This window comes from Balaenoptera physalus (genome assembly GCF_965194825.1).
Source record: "Balaenoptera physalus genome assembly, chromosome: 6".
Classification (NCBI taxonomy): Eukaryota; Metazoa; Chordata; class Mammalia; order Artiodactyla; family Balaenopteridae; genus Balaenoptera; species Balaenoptera physalus.
In genome coordinates, this window is record NC_138885.1 from 4,172,672 (window position 1) to 4,189,368 (window position 16,697).

At 44.5% G+C, this 16,697-nt stretch overlaps 1 long non-coding RNA gene and 1 pseudogene across 2 annotated transcripts in view; one reads left to right on the forward strand and one right to left on the reverse strand.

Moving 5' to 3' along the window:
• LOC309662709 overlaps positions 1 to 16,697 on the reverse strand; it is a 435,223-nt gene that overhangs the window by 51,674 nt on the left and 366,852 nt on the right. The gene's annotated exons all lie outside the window — the stretch shown is intronic.
• Positions 11,667 to 14,977, forward strand: LOC309662811 (protein Smaug homolog 2-like; annotated as a pseudogene). The gene is made up of 2 exons: positions 11,667 to 12,160; positions 12,472 to 14,977. The product of its transcript is annotated as a protein Smaug homolog 2-like (transcript).

Below are 16,697 nucleotides of genomic sequence, written 5' to 3' on the forward strand. Positions count from 1 at the left end.
GGACTTGTTTTATGAAAGTGGAAGTCTCAGTTATAATTTTAGCTGATCAGTCATGAGAAACAGCTTTAATCTTTGCTAATCAATCATGAGATGAAGAACAAGAATTTAAAGGGTCTGTGTTTGCCCTTGCCAGTTGCAATTGTATAACCACAGGGCCTCACGTCACCCTGTTTTAAATAGAACAACATTCAAGTAAAACCCATCTTGCAACTGAGAATATCTCAATATAAATATAAATATCTGAATACAAGATATAAATCTTTACCTGCATTGTCCCACAGGAAGCTCCAGCTGCCCAGCCCTGGTGAGGGTCCAATTTCATGGAAGTGAGGAGTACAAGGCTGCCCACCACAAGTAGTGATCTCCCCACTGCAGGCCACATCCACTGTCTCTCCTGTGGGGTTGGAGTTGCTAAAGAGAGCTTAACAAGCAAAGCACTGGTTGGAACAACACTTTACTCATGGAGAAGAGACTCAGCAAGATCTAGGTCTGGTCTGCGGTGTGAAATGGTCTCCCATGCCAGTGGGTCTCTCCGGATAGCAACTACGGGAGACAGACTGAATGGCCCTCTCTCCTGCTGCAGGCAAAGACCCTGTCCCCTTCCCACAGAGGAAGATAAACTAGCAGCTGGCCAGGTGTCTTATGACACACACTCTTAAGCAGAGCAAGGAAGTTCACCACAAACTTCATCCACACAAAATGCACCCCAGGACAGAGAAAGCTTTCTTCTAATGAGGAAGAAGCCCTTAAGGCTAGGACAATGTTCCCAGCCTAGGGCACTAGAGGTGCAATTCCAGGGAGGGGCGACAGGTCCCACGATAGTTGCTTCCCCAACCAGCCTCTTAAGAGAAAAAAAGAGCCAATGCAAAATCCACAACAGAACTTGTAAGAAGCAAATCCTTTTTTCTCCATCCTTCTCCCTGTCTCTATCACCAGGTGGCCCTTGAGCTCTGTCTTCCTCTCAGGCTCCCAAATGCCCCACCCTCAGCCCATTCCTTCCCCACCCACCTCCAGCCTCCCTGGATTCATCTTCTAGTCCCTGCCAGTCTTACATTTTCAATGTAAAATTCCCACAATCCTGCCTTTACTTCCTTTAAATGTTGCTCTTTTTTTTACACCTTATTTATGTAAACTTATGAAAAGACCACCTTCTCCCTCCCTGGTGGTCCCTCTCTCAGAGATGCAAACAGTCTCAGATGCCCAGGGTGAGGTGGGAAGAGGGCTAGAACACTAGATTTTAATCACTGTTTTTAGTTTTTTTCTCCCATTACACCAGCATTTCCTTAGTAGTAAGGGACACTAAAATAAGGCACAGACGTTGTGTTGTGGATGGGCTCAGCCAGCTGCAGAGGGACTGGCTTTTCACTGACCTTCAGTGAAAAGGTCCTTTATGGATCCTACAGTGGTAGGAAATCAATGAAAACTTTCATGGGGGAAATGGTTCCAGGGAAGCATTTGTGAAAGGGGAAGAAGCTGGTAAAACATAAAAACAGAGATCTCGTCAGTGTGCAGGTGGAAAGGCAGCATCAGTGGGTTGGCTGTAGAGCGAGAGGCTGATAGGTCTAGAGGGGGAGAGGGGTGCTGGTTTTGGGAAGGAGTCCTACCAAGACCAAACGGAAGAAGTCTCCTTCCCCTGGTGTGGTTAATGGAATTCATTTACCAGGCACTATCAGGACATAAAGTGGGCCTGAAGAACAAGGGCTTTTGATTGAAATCCATTGTCTGTATGGTGATAGAACTCCTGGCCTTTGCCTATGAACAGCAGTCTTTTAGCTGCTGAACTCACCAATTCATAGACCCCTAGACCCTGCAGTGCTTTTAGACCTGACACAAAGGCAAACCATTTGTGACATATATGGACTTGTCCTAGACCCATTGCTCCTGCTCTGAAATTAGCTTTGTGGAAAGACAGAGGAAGACAAAAGCTGAAACTTCAACTAAGCCCTTCAAAATGCTCTCTGCTCTGGTGCTCAGGAAACCGGAAAAAGGGATGATTGATAAGCACGTTAATTTTGTTGGATTATAGCTGATGTTTTTCAAGGTGGCCTGAAGTCAACTGGAATAAAGTCTGCCCCCGCCCCTTTCTCAAGAGTGTGGCAGAATGTTAATTCCCCTTGTTAGTCTCTGCAGCAAGCAGCAGCACAATCCTCATCTTGCACACCACTTGTGGCCCATCAAGACTGGGTGTGTGTGCAGTATTGGTTTCTTCCTGCCAACTGGAAGAAACAGAACTAAGAGGTGGCAAAATGAATTCTTTTGGAATGTCTATTTTTGAGGACATTTTATGCTGTGGATGAATTAAAAACAAGCTTTCTAATTAAGTACCTAATCTAATACACAGCCCCATGAGGTGTGTACAGAAGAAACAGGAAACAGTCAACCCCTGCCCTTTAGGAGCTTTCACAAAGAAACCCATATTTCATCACTTTCTCCCTACTCAATCTCTCCCTGAGGCTGCTACTAAGTGTTGGCAAGCTCTTTGATACAACCAGACTACTCAGAGGCCCTTGCATGTGGCCTGACCTCAAAAAAGAAAAAAAAAATGTTTGTGGGTTAATACATCATTGCAGAATTTATTATACACAGGCAACTCAGATAAGTCTTCAGTGTGTATTTATTAAAATCATTATTTTTGGCAAAAGAAATGGTCAATAAAAACAAGTTTAAATCATTGCTGAATGTCCAGTCCCTTGGAAAATGTAGCTTGATCCAGATGCTGCTTATGTGGCTCTGAGCTGTTCCACATGATGATAAATGTTTATCATGTAACAATAATGAACAATATGCTATTCAAAACAATTTGTGTAAGAAGCTTGAATAAAAGTAATTTGAAGCAATTCATAGTGATGATGTTAAACTTTCCCTGAGTCAGTGTTCCTGGAAACAGTGGAAGTTAATAAACTTCCTTTATGTTCCTAGAAATGACTTCCTGAAACCCCCCCCAACCTGTCCCATGTGACTTAGACAAGACTCATGGATGCTCCCACTGTTTATCTAGAATAAGGCCGGACATAGACCTTCCAAATTCCCATTCTTTGCCTCATAAATGATCAGCTGAACTAATTGTATTCACTCACCACTCCAGACAAAATGCCTTCCTCCAAGACCTCTCAATATGGGCCCACCATGAGCACTGCAACACAAAACAGTCCTCCTTAACACCCACCTGGGAACATTTCCTGCTCAACTATGGGATTATGCCACCCACTCACTCCTCTCCCTGACCCTATTCTTTCTAACCTTGTTCACCCCTCCCTGTGACAGAAAATCCTCTTCTGACTGACCTTTGAGAGTCTTGAGCTCTGACAGTCAAAGTGCTCCTACTATGGCACTAGCCCTTTTTTCTACTGCAAAGTCACTTCCCCCTAATGGAATCATATTCAAGCCCCAATGTCCCCATCTTCCAAAGTAAAAAGCTTTTGCTTTAGTCTCCCAGGCCCCTGAGTCTCAAAAGGCTGGATCAAGAGTTAATGATTGGAAGAATGTGAACACATAGTAACAAAGAATAGCAGTTGGGCCAGGAGAACTGGTAACAATTTGAACAATAGATCAGCCCCAGCCAGCCAACAAGATGGATCTGAGACAAACCTAAGTCTTCCATCCTCTTGGTTTCTGCCATCTCCATCAATAAACCTTTCTCTGCTCCATACTCCAGTGTTTCAGTTTGTTTGGCTTCACAGTGAATCAGGCACATGAACTTGGTTTTGACAACAATTTCTGGTGAGCCAGCCAGGAGTCCATGCCCATGGCGAATTGACCCTGACCAGGGGACAGCTCTTTCTTGAGTCCCTAGTAGCTTCCAGGGCTCCACTTTGCCATGGGGAACTTAGAGGGACTATTCCCAACAGGCACCAGCCACCTCAGCAAGCCTTTGTTTTGTTTTCGGGTAGATTGCTCTGGGGTACAGAAGCTAGGAATACCCCCCTCCACCTCCGTCTGGGTTCATTCTTCTTTGAGAATTGAGTTGATCCTTTGAGAATTGAGTTGAGAATTGAGGTTTGCTCCTCTTCTGGGAATCAGGCCAGTTTGGTTTGTCTGGAGGCCTCCATTTGTGAGGGAGATTGGAATTGTTTGATCTTAACTGTGTGTTTAAGGGTGTGTGTGTGTGTGTGTGTGTGTGTGTGTGTGTGTGTGTGTAAGTACTTGCATTTTGACAAAATGGGAAGTCAGGGCTCTATTCCATTTTGTAGTCCCCTAGGGTGTATTTTACAAAATTAGGAAATCTGAAGCTATGCTCCCATGAAAAGACAAAAGATGATTTTTTAAAAAATAACACCACATGGCCCCAATATTCTTTAGACTCTGGAGAAAGATACCAAGAAGAAACTCTCTTGACATTCCAGAACTGGTTCTTTTGGCATATGCAGTTAGAGAAACTTGGCTTGATAATTTTTTTTTTTTCAAAATTCTAACCCTGAGAGAACAAAAGCATTCCTAGGATAAAGCTTGAAGTTACAACTCTTAATACGTCCTTGAGATGCAAACACAGCCCACATTGCCTGAGACTACAGCCTTGGCTTAATTAGTAGAACCTAAAACAAAAAGAAAAACTTTTAAACTCAAGTGAATAAACTTAATTTATCCCAGCTGTTATTTTCAGTTTTGCATTTGCCAGGTGAATTACCACAACACATGGGTCATGATTCCCTATCTTTTCATTTGCATTTTGTTCATTGTTGAAGAAAGAGACCATCATTTGGGAAATTTAAGGGAATCGTTAGACTTCATTCTTTTGTTTCTGTCCTGCAGGAGTTGTATTTTGTTCTTTGTGGGTATGTGTGAATTTGTCTTGTGTGTAAGTGTGCCAGCTATGGGAAACTCGAATTCGTTTCCTCAGTGCAGCCCTTTGAGGTACATTTTCCAGAATTGGAATACTTTCAATTGCAAACAAATGAAATGTAAAAAGATGATTTTCCTTTGTAATACAGCCTGGTTGCAATACTACCCAGATTCAGGGAAAGAGTGGCCCATTAATGGATCCATAATCTATGCCAGTATCAGGCAATCAGAGCTGTTTTACAATAGAGAGGGAAAATAGGGTAAAATTTATAAACTAATTTTTAAAATTATATATTGAAGTGCCAGATTCATGACTAAGTTTTAAAATGAAGCTATGAGATCTCTGGTTCAGTCTGTCCTTATGTAAAAACTAATTAGTAAGTGAGCTCTATTTAATTGGCTTAGAGGAAAGCAAGTGTTTACAAATCAAATTTTTCTAAATATAAAACAGATTAATTGAAAATATTTAAAGGATCATGTGATCTAGAACTAAATTACAATGAATGAAAACAAGTTTAAATCTGTTGGTTTAATTAATACAGACATGTCTTTAAAATCATCCATATTAAGTATAATACTTTTATTGTACCTAGGTTTACTGAAATTTAATAAGCTCATATTATTTCTGTATAATTTTTCAACAGAAAAAACCTCGTATGATAATATTATCATAAATAATGAAATAAAGATAAATAGGATAAAAGCTTTTAGGTGAACTCTCTAGGAATAATTATGCTTTAGTTTTTCCAGATTTTTGGTAACTTGAAACTTTGGAGTTTGGTTAAATTTAAGTTAAATTATGGGAATTTTTTGAATGTCTACATCATTTTTTTAAAAAAGATAAAATATTGAAACACTGATTGCTAGACAAGTCTAAGTTTACTTGATATTGTCTTTTTATGAGGAAAAACCAAATGTTTGAGTTTATTGTACACACACCTTGTGCCACATTGAGGAAAGAAATTATGTTATAAGAAAATGTATGTTTTTAGAGGTCATAGAATATGTTCATAAGTTTGCCAATCAAGAAATTCTGGTGTGTTCACAATTGCTTGCTTCTTAGTTTTCACCAGAAATTAAGGTATTTAAGAGTTGAGAATTCTAATTAAAATATGTAATTAAAACTATTAAAATAATAAGGAAACATTTCAACATGCAAGGGAAGTAGGATGTGTGTTTTCAGTGAAAGAAGGTGTGAGAAATTGATATGCATTTTGTTAAGGGGAAAGAAAATAATTTGGACAGGAAGAAAATAAGGGAGAAAGTAATATGGATACAGAAAGTTAGAAAAAGTTTGTGGAAAAGGAACCCAGGGAAAAGAGTTTTATGCATGGTCAGGATTGTCTAAGTATAGATTGAATTTAATTAAGTGAATTTTGTTATTAAAAGTAAGCTGTTGCATGACTGGATTTGGTTTCTCTCTCTGTCAGGAGAACACAGTTTTCTTGGAATGCTGTTTTTAATAACAGATTATGTGTTTCTTTGCCTTTTAGGTAATTTATTATAATCTTTGAAATCTTTTATTGTCACTTCGGTTAAGTGAATAAGTATTGTTTCAAAGTGACCTATGATCTTATTTGACCAGGTATCTTGAAAACTTTTTGACATTTTTGACAAACTTCCTCAAATCAAATTCTAAATGAATTTCTTTTGACCTCTAGCTAACCATGGGACATTTCAAAAGGCCCCTGAGACATCTCAGGGAGGAATATTAAGCTAATTAGGATTATTTAGTAGGTTTAATTGCATGGGAAGCATTATCAAATAAGTGGTGATAAACCTTCCTAGATTGTACTGTACAGGTAAATGTCATTAATGTAAATTATATAAGATTCTAAAATTTGGATAGGTCCCAGTATAATGTTATCAGCCATAATTCTAGTTGTTATCTTAAAGTGTTGTATGTCACAGTAATAACCAATGCAATTTCTTTGTCAATTGCATTGTAATCAGATCTTTAACCATGTCTTTTTAAGTCTTTTGTCATTCATAGACAGTTATTGTTTCATACTGATGTTTTTGGAGAAATGCTTCATCTTCAAAACAATTTGTAGAAAGGACTTTTTGACATGTACATGTTTCTGATAACCTTCAGATCATACTTCTGAATTGGGTAAGAAATTAAAGAATCCTAATGGAAAAGCTGATGGCTTCATAAAACTGTTAACAAAGTATTAAGATCAGGATTGGTTACATAGGATTGGATGAGCTGGTAAATATTATTATAATTTTTATGGTTTTTGTATGAAATATTACTAGCTTGTAATCTGTGTTTTCCAGATGTAAGGAACCTTTCCCCTTAAGCTAATTATGATTTATTAAAACTTGGTAAATTGGACTTCCCTAGTGGCTCAGTGGTTAAGAATCCGCCTGCCGGGCTTCCCTGGTGGCGCAGTGGTTGAGAATCTGCCTGCCAATGCAGGGGACACGGGTTCGAGCCCTGGTCTGGGAGGATCCCACGTGCCGTGGGGCGGCTGGGCCCTTGAGCCACAATTACTGAGCCTGCGCGTCTGGAGCCTGTGCTCCACAACAGGAGAGGCCGCGATAGTGTGAGGCCCGCGCACTGCGATGAAGAGTGGCCCCTGCTTGCTGCAACTGGAGAAAGCCCTCGCACAGAAACGAAGACCCAACACAGCCATAAATAAATAAATAAATAAATAAAAAAACAAAAAAGAATCCGCCTGCCAATGCAAGGGACATGGGTTCGAGCCCTGGTCTGGGAAGATCGCATATGCCGTGGAGCAACTGGGCCCGTGCGCTACAACTACTGAGCCTGCACTCTAGAGCCCGTGAGCCACAGCTGCTGAGCCCACGTGCCACAACTGCCGAAGCCTGTGCACCTGGAGCCCGTGCTCCGCAGCAGGAGAGGCAGCCACGGTGAGGGGCCTGTGCACCACGACGAGGATGAGCCCCCGCTCGCCGCAACTGGAGAGAGCCTGCACGCAGCAGCGAAGACCCAAAGCAGCCAAAAAAAAAAAAAAAAAAAAAAAAACTTGGTAAATTATACCTTTGTAACTAGAATTGAAACATCTATTGTTTCTCTCTACCCAATCCTCCCAGAAATGGGAAACTCCTAGGTTCCCAGCAGCATTATCAGGTGAATAAGGAAGGTCACCTCCTGACAGAGCAGGAATCTCAAGGTATTTTGGGGATCTCAAGAAGAGAGGAATTCATCCAAATCTATAGATATTGCAGGTTGAATCTGTGGCAAGCCCTTGGCATGGCTTTCCCGGCCTTGAGAGGCCTTTTAAAGATTCAGTTTGAGATTCCTTATGAAAATTTCCAGAACAGCCAATTTTTAAGAGCCAATATGATCAATTACACTTATGTAAAATTACACTTATGTAAGTAATCAGGCCAACTTATTGAAACCAGACTTATTTTGCAAACAAATTAATCATAATTTGACTTTATTTAGTAGAAATGAGGATAAGTTTAGAGAGAAAAAGATTATGTTTCAGTAGACATTAAATACTAATTTTGTTAGTTGAGGACAGTATTTATTGCCTAAGACTCACTTCCCAGATAGCTTCTTGTTGCTATGTTACATTAGTGTAAAGTTTAATTGAACTATTAAAAGGCTATTCTAAGCTTGTTTCTGAAGCTGGTCATAGTAATCTATCTTTAGATGAAAATCAGATGCCCCATGACCTGCAACCAGGGATTATGCATACTGGAAAAGACATCATTAAAGGACTCTTTCTGCAACCTAGATGAAAGGACCCTTATCACGTGTTCTTAAGTATTGGGTTGGCCAAAAAGTTCGTTCGGGTTTTTCCATAAGCTGTTACAGCCAAACCAATACCTCTTGCACAATGAAACTGAAGGGAAATGACCCTTGAATTCATATTTCCCTCTTAAGTAGGGTTCTGTACAAGGCTGATCTATAGAAAGGACTGCTGACCTCAAATGACTGCTGACCTTCTCACCAAGATGAGAAGACAACAACAACTTCTGTAGACAGCTGACCTAAGAATCTGGACCAGGCCAGTAAAACCCATCCTACTAATTCAATTGAACCATTTACCAAATGTTTGTTTCCCTATCAAAATTGAAAGTTATTTTTTTTTACTTCTAACTACACTTTTGCCGCAGTGTTCAGGAGGAAAAGAGAATTCTCTAGTGAAATTGCCTCAGAGTATAACTACTCATGACATATAGCACTGCTTGCTTTAAGTCTACTGCTAAAAGCAAATGTACAATATTTGAGTGACAATTTGGTATAACTGATAAAATGTATAGCCTCTAAAATGTCTCCCCATTAACATACCTCTGTGCTTGTTCACTATGTCTGATTAGTTTACTCCCAGTGTGGATAACTAGGGAAATATATATACATGAACACACAAAAAGGAAGTCTAACACCAAGAGACATGATGGACCGAGGGAAGGCAGCAACCACCCTGTCATTGAGAGACAAATAGTTTGATCATCAATGCTTTCTATTGAAAGATTTGCAATTAAAAAGGGGAAATGATAAGAGAAATTTTCACATATTGAGGTATGCAGAAGTCATTCTGGCTCTACATGACTTAATTTATATTAATCAAAAGAGTCTGTTTGTGGTTTATTCAACATGCATTGTACATCTGCTTTAAGTATTAAGAAAAATGCATTTAAAAATCAAAATAGAGTAACTGTGGTTCAGGCATCCAAAATAGAGCAGGATGGCCGTTGTAGATGTGATTTTAGACACATTCTTGTATTACTGAAAACTTGAATTTTCTGAACTGTATCAGACTCAAGTACACCACCAACTATTGTTCTCAAAACAATATCTGTTAGCAGCTGCCAACTGCAACCTTATGGCCTCAAGGTAACTATAGAATCAGAAGTGACATCCAAACATTGGTCCATCATACTGGAAGCAGAAAGCCAGAGGCTCATCTGGGAGACTTATGGCCCCTGAAAGCTATGGGATGTTATGTGTGGCAACTGTAACCTTCATCATTGCCAGCTGACTACTTCAGTTCCTTGAGTTAGTCAAAAGCAGCTATACCAAGTAGTTCAGCTAGTTGGTATGGGGAATATCTTCCAAAAACAATGCATATTACCTATGGGGATCTGTTGTGCCCTATTAGACAAGAAAACTGAGCCCCAAACCTGGATGCCAGTGTTAATGCTAAGTTGCACCCCAAAAAGCAATATTAGGTTGTGCCCTTAATACTCAGTGGGACTCAGAGACCACTCTAACCTGGCCCAAAGTAAAGATGCCAGTACAGAACAACATATGGTATATGAGAAAGGGAAAATTTGCTGGAAGTCACCAGCAATGAGTAGGTAATTTTGCCTGATTTACATGAAAATAACAACACTTTCCAAATGAATAACATGGGAATCTGGTACAATTATAGCACAGTTGGAAAACTAGAGTTAGTAGAAAAAATATAAAATCTGAGACAACACAGATACTGATGATTACATATGCCAGGAATTAGAATTCAAGCCCCCAAGTTCAGTTATAGAGGTAGAAGACAGCTAGCCAAAAGATAAGCTAGAGGAAGACTCTGAGCTAGTTCAACAGGTACTTCAACAAAGTGCAAAAGAGCTGTGAGTTCAAATAGTTTTATATAAGGGAGGAAAAAAGATAATACAGTTAACTAAAGATGACACAAATACTTGTTCAGGTGTCATAGGTTGGATTTCTTGCCACTTCCATGACCAGGACCTTTTGATTATGTAAAAGGCTTGTACATTCCCCTTTCTTTTTTTTTTTTAATAAATTTATTTATTTATTTATTTATTTATTTTTGGCTGTGTTGGGTCTTCGTTTCTGTGCGAGGGCTTTCTCTAGTTGCGGCGAGTGGGGGCCACTCTTCATAGCGGTGTGCAGGCCTCTCACTATCGTGGCCTCTCTTATTGCGGAGCACAGGCTCCAGACGCGCAGGCTCAGTAGTTGTGGCTCACGGGCCCAGTTGCTCCGCAGCATGTGGGATCTTCCCAGACCAGGGCTCGAACCCGTGCCCCCTTCATTGGCAGGTGGATTCTCAACCACTGCATCACCAGGGAAGCCCCATCCCCTTTCTATATTAATCTTTTTATTTTTCCTATTGAGTTGTGATTACAAAAAGAAACAATGGCAAGCCAGGGAAAAGAAAGAGAAAGACTGCTTATTTTGCAGGATTCAAGAGTGCCGTTTGGGAAAAGAAAATTCTTTGAAAACAAAGTCTGTGATTTTCCTCTAATCCTCACCATTTTTAACTTCACCCTTGTTCAGCAGGAAGTAGCTAAAGCAGTTGTCACCCTCAGGATTAAGAAGTATCAAAGAAAAGGGAGGATTGAAGCCATATTCCAGGTGCTGTGTCCCCATCTTTTGAAGTAAAATGTTTTTGCTTTAGTCTCTCAGGCCTTCCCTGAGTCTCAAAAGGTTGGCTCTAGAGTTAACGATTAGAAGAATGTGAACATGAAATAACAAAGGATAGTAGTTGGGCCAGGATAACTGGGAACAATTTAAATAATAGATCAGCTGTAGTATAGCAGAGTCACAAAATCTTTAGTTCCTCCATGAAGGGCATATATAACACTGTCTGATGCACATTCCTAAGTTGCTCTTAAGAAACAAGACTCCCGGGCAGTGGTGGCAGTGGTGGTCCGTGTGGGAGGAGGGCAGGGAGTTCGTGGGCCAGAAAGGGGGCGACGGCAGTGGCGGCTGCCTGAGGAGGCCAGGGCAGCAGCAGCAGCGGAGGCTGAGGTGGACCCTTCTCACTGCAGTGTTCCAGACAGCCACTACCAATCGATTGGAGTTAGCCTGTGAGGAATTGACAGCCAGGCCAGTTCACTCTGTTCAACTGTCCCACTGAGGATCTGTTGAGGAGTCTGGAGAGGAGTGGCTAGACCAAGACCTCTCTCAATGTGAGCAGGTGTCCTCCTCCCTTCACCACCATGCCAGGGAACGTCCTCAAGCCCTGGCCCTCAGGGGAGAGGTTACAGGAACCTGGAGCTGAGACCATGTGACAGCACTGGCCCTCGTCACCACTGTCCCCCCCACCTTGGCCTCAGGCCTGGCACCATGATGTTCCGAGACCATGTGGGCATCCTCGCTGGCTGGTTCAAGGAATGGAATGAGTGTGAACAGACAGTGGCCCTGCTGTCACTTCTGAAACTGGTCACCCACATCCAGGCCCGCTTCCTGCAGCTCTGCCTAGAGCACTCACTGGCAGACTACAATGACATTCACCTGCTGGAGTCAGAGGCCAACAGTGTTGCCATTGTCAGCCAGTGGCAGCAGGAGTCCAAAGAGAGGGTGGTGTCCCTCCTGCTGTCCCACCTACCCCTGCTTCAGCTGGGTAACACAGAGGCCAAATAGGAGTACATGAGGATGCTGCAGAAATGGCTGGCCTACTCGATTGAGAGCAATGCCTTCATCAAGAAGAGCCACCAGGGCTTCCCTGGTGGTGCAGCGGTTGAGAATCCGCCTGCCAGTGCAGGGGACACGGGTTCGAGCCCTGGTCTGGGAAGATCCCACATGCCGTGGAGCAACTGGGCCCGTGAGCCACAACTATTGAGCCTGCGCGTCTGGAGCCTGTGCTCCACAACAAGAGAGGCCGCGGTAGTGAGAGGCCCGTGCACCGCGATGAAGAGTGGCCCCCGCTCGCCACAACTAGAGAAAGCCCTCGCACAGAAACGAAGACCCAACACAGCCAAAAATAAATAAATAAATTTATTAAAAAAAAAAAAAAGAAGAGCCACCAGGTGCTCTCCTATGCCCTCATCCACCCGGCCACCACGCTGGAGGACCACAGTACGCTGGCCCTCTGGCTGAGCCACTTGGAAGACCAGCTAGCTAGTGGCTTCCGCACCCGGCCTGAGCCCACCTACCACTCAAGCCAGGGCTCAAATGAGTGGGGCAGCCTTGCAGAGCTGGGCCCTGGGGAGGCAGGACCAGCCTGGCAGGACAAGCCACCCAAGGAAAATGGACAAATGCCCTTCCACCCACCCAGCTCAGTGCTGCCAGCCATCAACAGTATTGGGAGCAACACAGATGCAGGTCTCCCCTGCCAAATCCACCCCAGCCCACTGAAGCACTCCATGTTGCTCATCCCCACAAAGCCCCAGGCCCCTGGTGAGTGGCCGAGTCCAGAGGAACTTAGGGCCTGAGCTGCTTTCACCATGCCCGACCACGCACCCCTCTCGCCCCAGAGCAGCGTGGCCTCCTCTGGCAGTGAGCAGATGGAGAAGCAGGGCTCCAGCCAGAACACTTTCCAGGAGGATGGCAGTGGCATGAAAGATGTGCCCTCGTGGCTTAAGAGCCTCTGCTTCCACAAGTACACGGCCCTCTTCTCACAGATGAGCTATGAGGAGATGATGACACTGACTGAGCAGCACTTGGAGTCTCAGAATGTGACCAAAGGTGTCTGCCACAAGATAGCCCTGAGCATCCAGAAGCTACGAGAGAGGCAGAGTGTCCTCAAGTCCTTGGAGAAGGATGTGCTGGAAGGGAATCTGCCAAATGCTCTGCAGGAGATACAGCAGATCGTCATCACCCCCATGAAGGCCTACAGTGTCCTCCAGGCCACTGTGGCTGCTGCCACCACCACCACCTCTACTGCCAAGGACAGGGGCCGGGGGGGAGCCACCGCTGCCAGGTGCAGAGCCTCCCCTGGCTCACCCTGGCACAGATAAGGGTAGTGAGGCCAAGGACCCTCCAGCTGCAGAGGGCTACCCCCTCCACCAGCTCCAGCTCCCACTGATGACAGTGAGCCAGCCCCGGCTCCCGGCGCTGACTGAGACATCCCCAGTCAGTTTACACGGGTGACGGGCAAAGTGTGCACACAGCTGCTAGTGTCCTGACCAGATGAGGAAAGAATCACCAGTTACCTCCAGTTCATCGAAAACTGCCTTACTCATGAGGCTTTCACGGAGATACAGAAGAAATAGCTGCTGTCCTGGAAACAGCAAATGCTGAAGCTCCTCCACACCTTCCTACACAAAGCCACACTAGAGATGCAGAACCACCGGCAGCAGAAAGGCTGGGCATTCGGCTCCAACTCACTCCCCATAGCTGGCTCTGTAGGGATGGGGGTGGCCCGGCGGACCCAGCGGCAGTTCCCAATGCCTCCCCGGGCCTTTCTGCCTGGCAGACTGGGCCTTCTGAGCCCCTCGGGTATTGGGGGCATCTCCCCTTGACATGCCCTCACCAGCCCCAGCCTTGGGGTACAGGGTCGACAGAACCTCTGGTTCGCCAACCCAGGTGGCAACAACAGCATGCCCAGCCAGAGCTGCAGCTCTGTGAGGCACACCCACCCGCTCCCGGTCCACTTGTCCCCCCGGGCCATTCTCATGTTCCCTCCAGACTGCCCAGTCCCTGGGCCTGACCTGGAGATCAATCCCACTCTGGAGTCTCTGTGTCTGAACATGACAGAACACGCCTTGGGTGGTGAGCATTTCCTCTTTCCCTGACCCACCTCCAACCTACACAGCAGTGTCTCCACCTCTGAACTGAGCAAGCCAGAGTCATCCTGAGGGGTCCACAGGGGAGGCCGGACTCCAGGGAGGGCCTGACTGGGATGACAGGCTACCTGAGCACCTTTTCTTGGGCCTCCCACCAGCTCCTGAGCTTCCTGCCTTCCTCCCTTTCTTACCACAGATGGGGCAGACAAAACCTCCACCATCTGACGGGACCCACAGCCCAGCGCACTCATAGTCTCCCCAGGCAGCAGACAGGGGCCAACCCCCAATGGGCTTCTCTGCGACAGTGAGAGGGTGGGCTGGCTCAGCTATACATTCTAATATTTTTCTACTATTTCACCCTTTTAACTTTTGTTTAACATTGGCACACGCCTTGCTCATGCCCAGGCCTGTCGAGGGATCTCTGCTGAGGCCCAGGGAGGTAGGGGGGAGCCAGGATAAAGGGGGAAGAGATTGGCCAGCCTGCCTGCCCCCTCCTTCCCTCCTTCATCCCCCACCTGGCCCCATCCCACCCCTGCCTCCTCCAGACTGCCGGCCACCTGCCCCTCCCAAGGAAACAGTCTCCCCCAGAGACTCACTGACCCACTATCTTGTGGGGCCTACTCAGAACAATCTGACATTTGGAGAGAGATGAGTGAGGTAGATAATCTGCTCTCCTGAACGTTATTTGAGAGAAGTTGAGGAGATAAAGGCGGGTGAGGAGAGGAGCGTGTCTGTCTGCCCGAGCGCGCTCTCTCTCTCTCTGTCTCTGTCTCTCTCTCCCTCCCCACCCCCCTCACCTCCTTGCTGCCTTCTTCTCCTTCCCCATTCCCATCATTCCCCAGGACAGGAGCCACTCTCCTCTCACTCACCTCCTTTTGCCGTTTATCAGAGGTTATCTGCAATTAATTTCTTAGGCCTATTTATGATACATATTTACATAGTTCTTAAGTGTTTTTCCTCTCTGATAATTCCCTCTCATTTTTAGAATCCCCAGGCCTCTTTCTGGGCCAAGAAAGTGGTAGGGGGAGCCTGAATTTTATGAGGGGAGAGGGCAGAGCCCCCTCCTCCAGATCTCCCTAGCCCTTCCCAGACTTCCCCCCAGCCCTGGCTCCCCAGATGCAGAGGTTGAAGGCTGGGAGCCAGGGCAGCCAGTGAGGTCAAGAAGTCTGTTACCTTAATGTCTTCTTCCTCCACTGACACAAACCCTTCTCCACTCCCAGGTCTGGTTGCTGAAAGACTTGAGGGTAAGGAATAAAGGAAAGGGGATGGTTTTTGGTTTCTTTCCCCACCCTTATCCCCTTTTCTTTCACCATTACTCTACCCCCACTCCTTATTCTCTCATGACCTCACTTAAGTGTAACACTATATCATAAGCAAGAGATTCGTCCCAGCCCCAGAGTCATACAGACCCTCTGATCCCTGTTCCTATTGAGGGGTTGTGCTGAGGCCGAGGTGGAGGGAGGGGATTTGGGGGTTTAGGCTTTGGGGAAGCCAGGTTCTCTATTTCAAACCCCTGTCCCCCTCAACACCCCCCCCACACACACTGGGACATTCTCAAGCTTTTCACACCGAAAAGGAAAAAATATTATTTATAGATACATTTTATGAATAACTTTTGTTATGAATATGGCTGGTAACCATTGTGTATGTTATTAAAGATACAAAATGTTGGGGGAAAAAAAAAAGGAAAAGAAACAAGACTCCTACCAGATGGAAACTGCTGACCACAAGCATGTAGGTAGACCCCAGACCTGTTGGGATCAGAAGGCTGATGATGTTGACTCCTGAAACATCAACCTGTTACCTCACCATGCACTAATTGGAGAATTGTGAATGAGCTGATCATGCACTATGAGACCCACTTTCCCTTTTTTCCTTTTTTGCCTTTAAAAACCTTAAGCCCTGGCCAGCCAGTAAGATGAATCTGAGACAAACTTAAGTCTCCCATCTTCTCAGTTGGCGCCCTCTTGATCAGTAAATATTTTTCTGTTCTAATTGCTGATGTTTTTGTTTATTTGGTCTCACTGTGCATTGAACACATGAACTTGGGTTCAGAAACACTAATTATAATAATCCTTTTGAATAAAGTCTCTCCTCACCTAAACGTGGGTGTGTTTTTTGTTTGACAATAGAAATCTTATATGCTATGTACAAAATGCCCTCCATTTTGAAGGGTCCAGCTAATGAGGCAGCAGTTATATTTTCCATAATCTAAAATCGAGAATTTTTTTTCTTGGTGACAGTCAGACACAAATAAGTAAAAGAGAACAGCTGTGCTGTAAATAACAAACCTGGAAATCTTCACCTCTTACTCTGACTCTGTTGGTAACCACTGTTCTGGCAATGCCCTTTAGCCTTAAGAGGCCCATTTCCTCCATTGCTAGGGTTATGTGACTTGGTGAGCTCCAAGGCCTCCTACAATCTCTGCTTGGAGATTGCTAGTGGGAATGGATGAGGAGAAACAGAACCGATTTCAGGAGACTGGAGACCCTCAGGATGAGGGCAAGGGATTGTCTGTGAACTGCTGA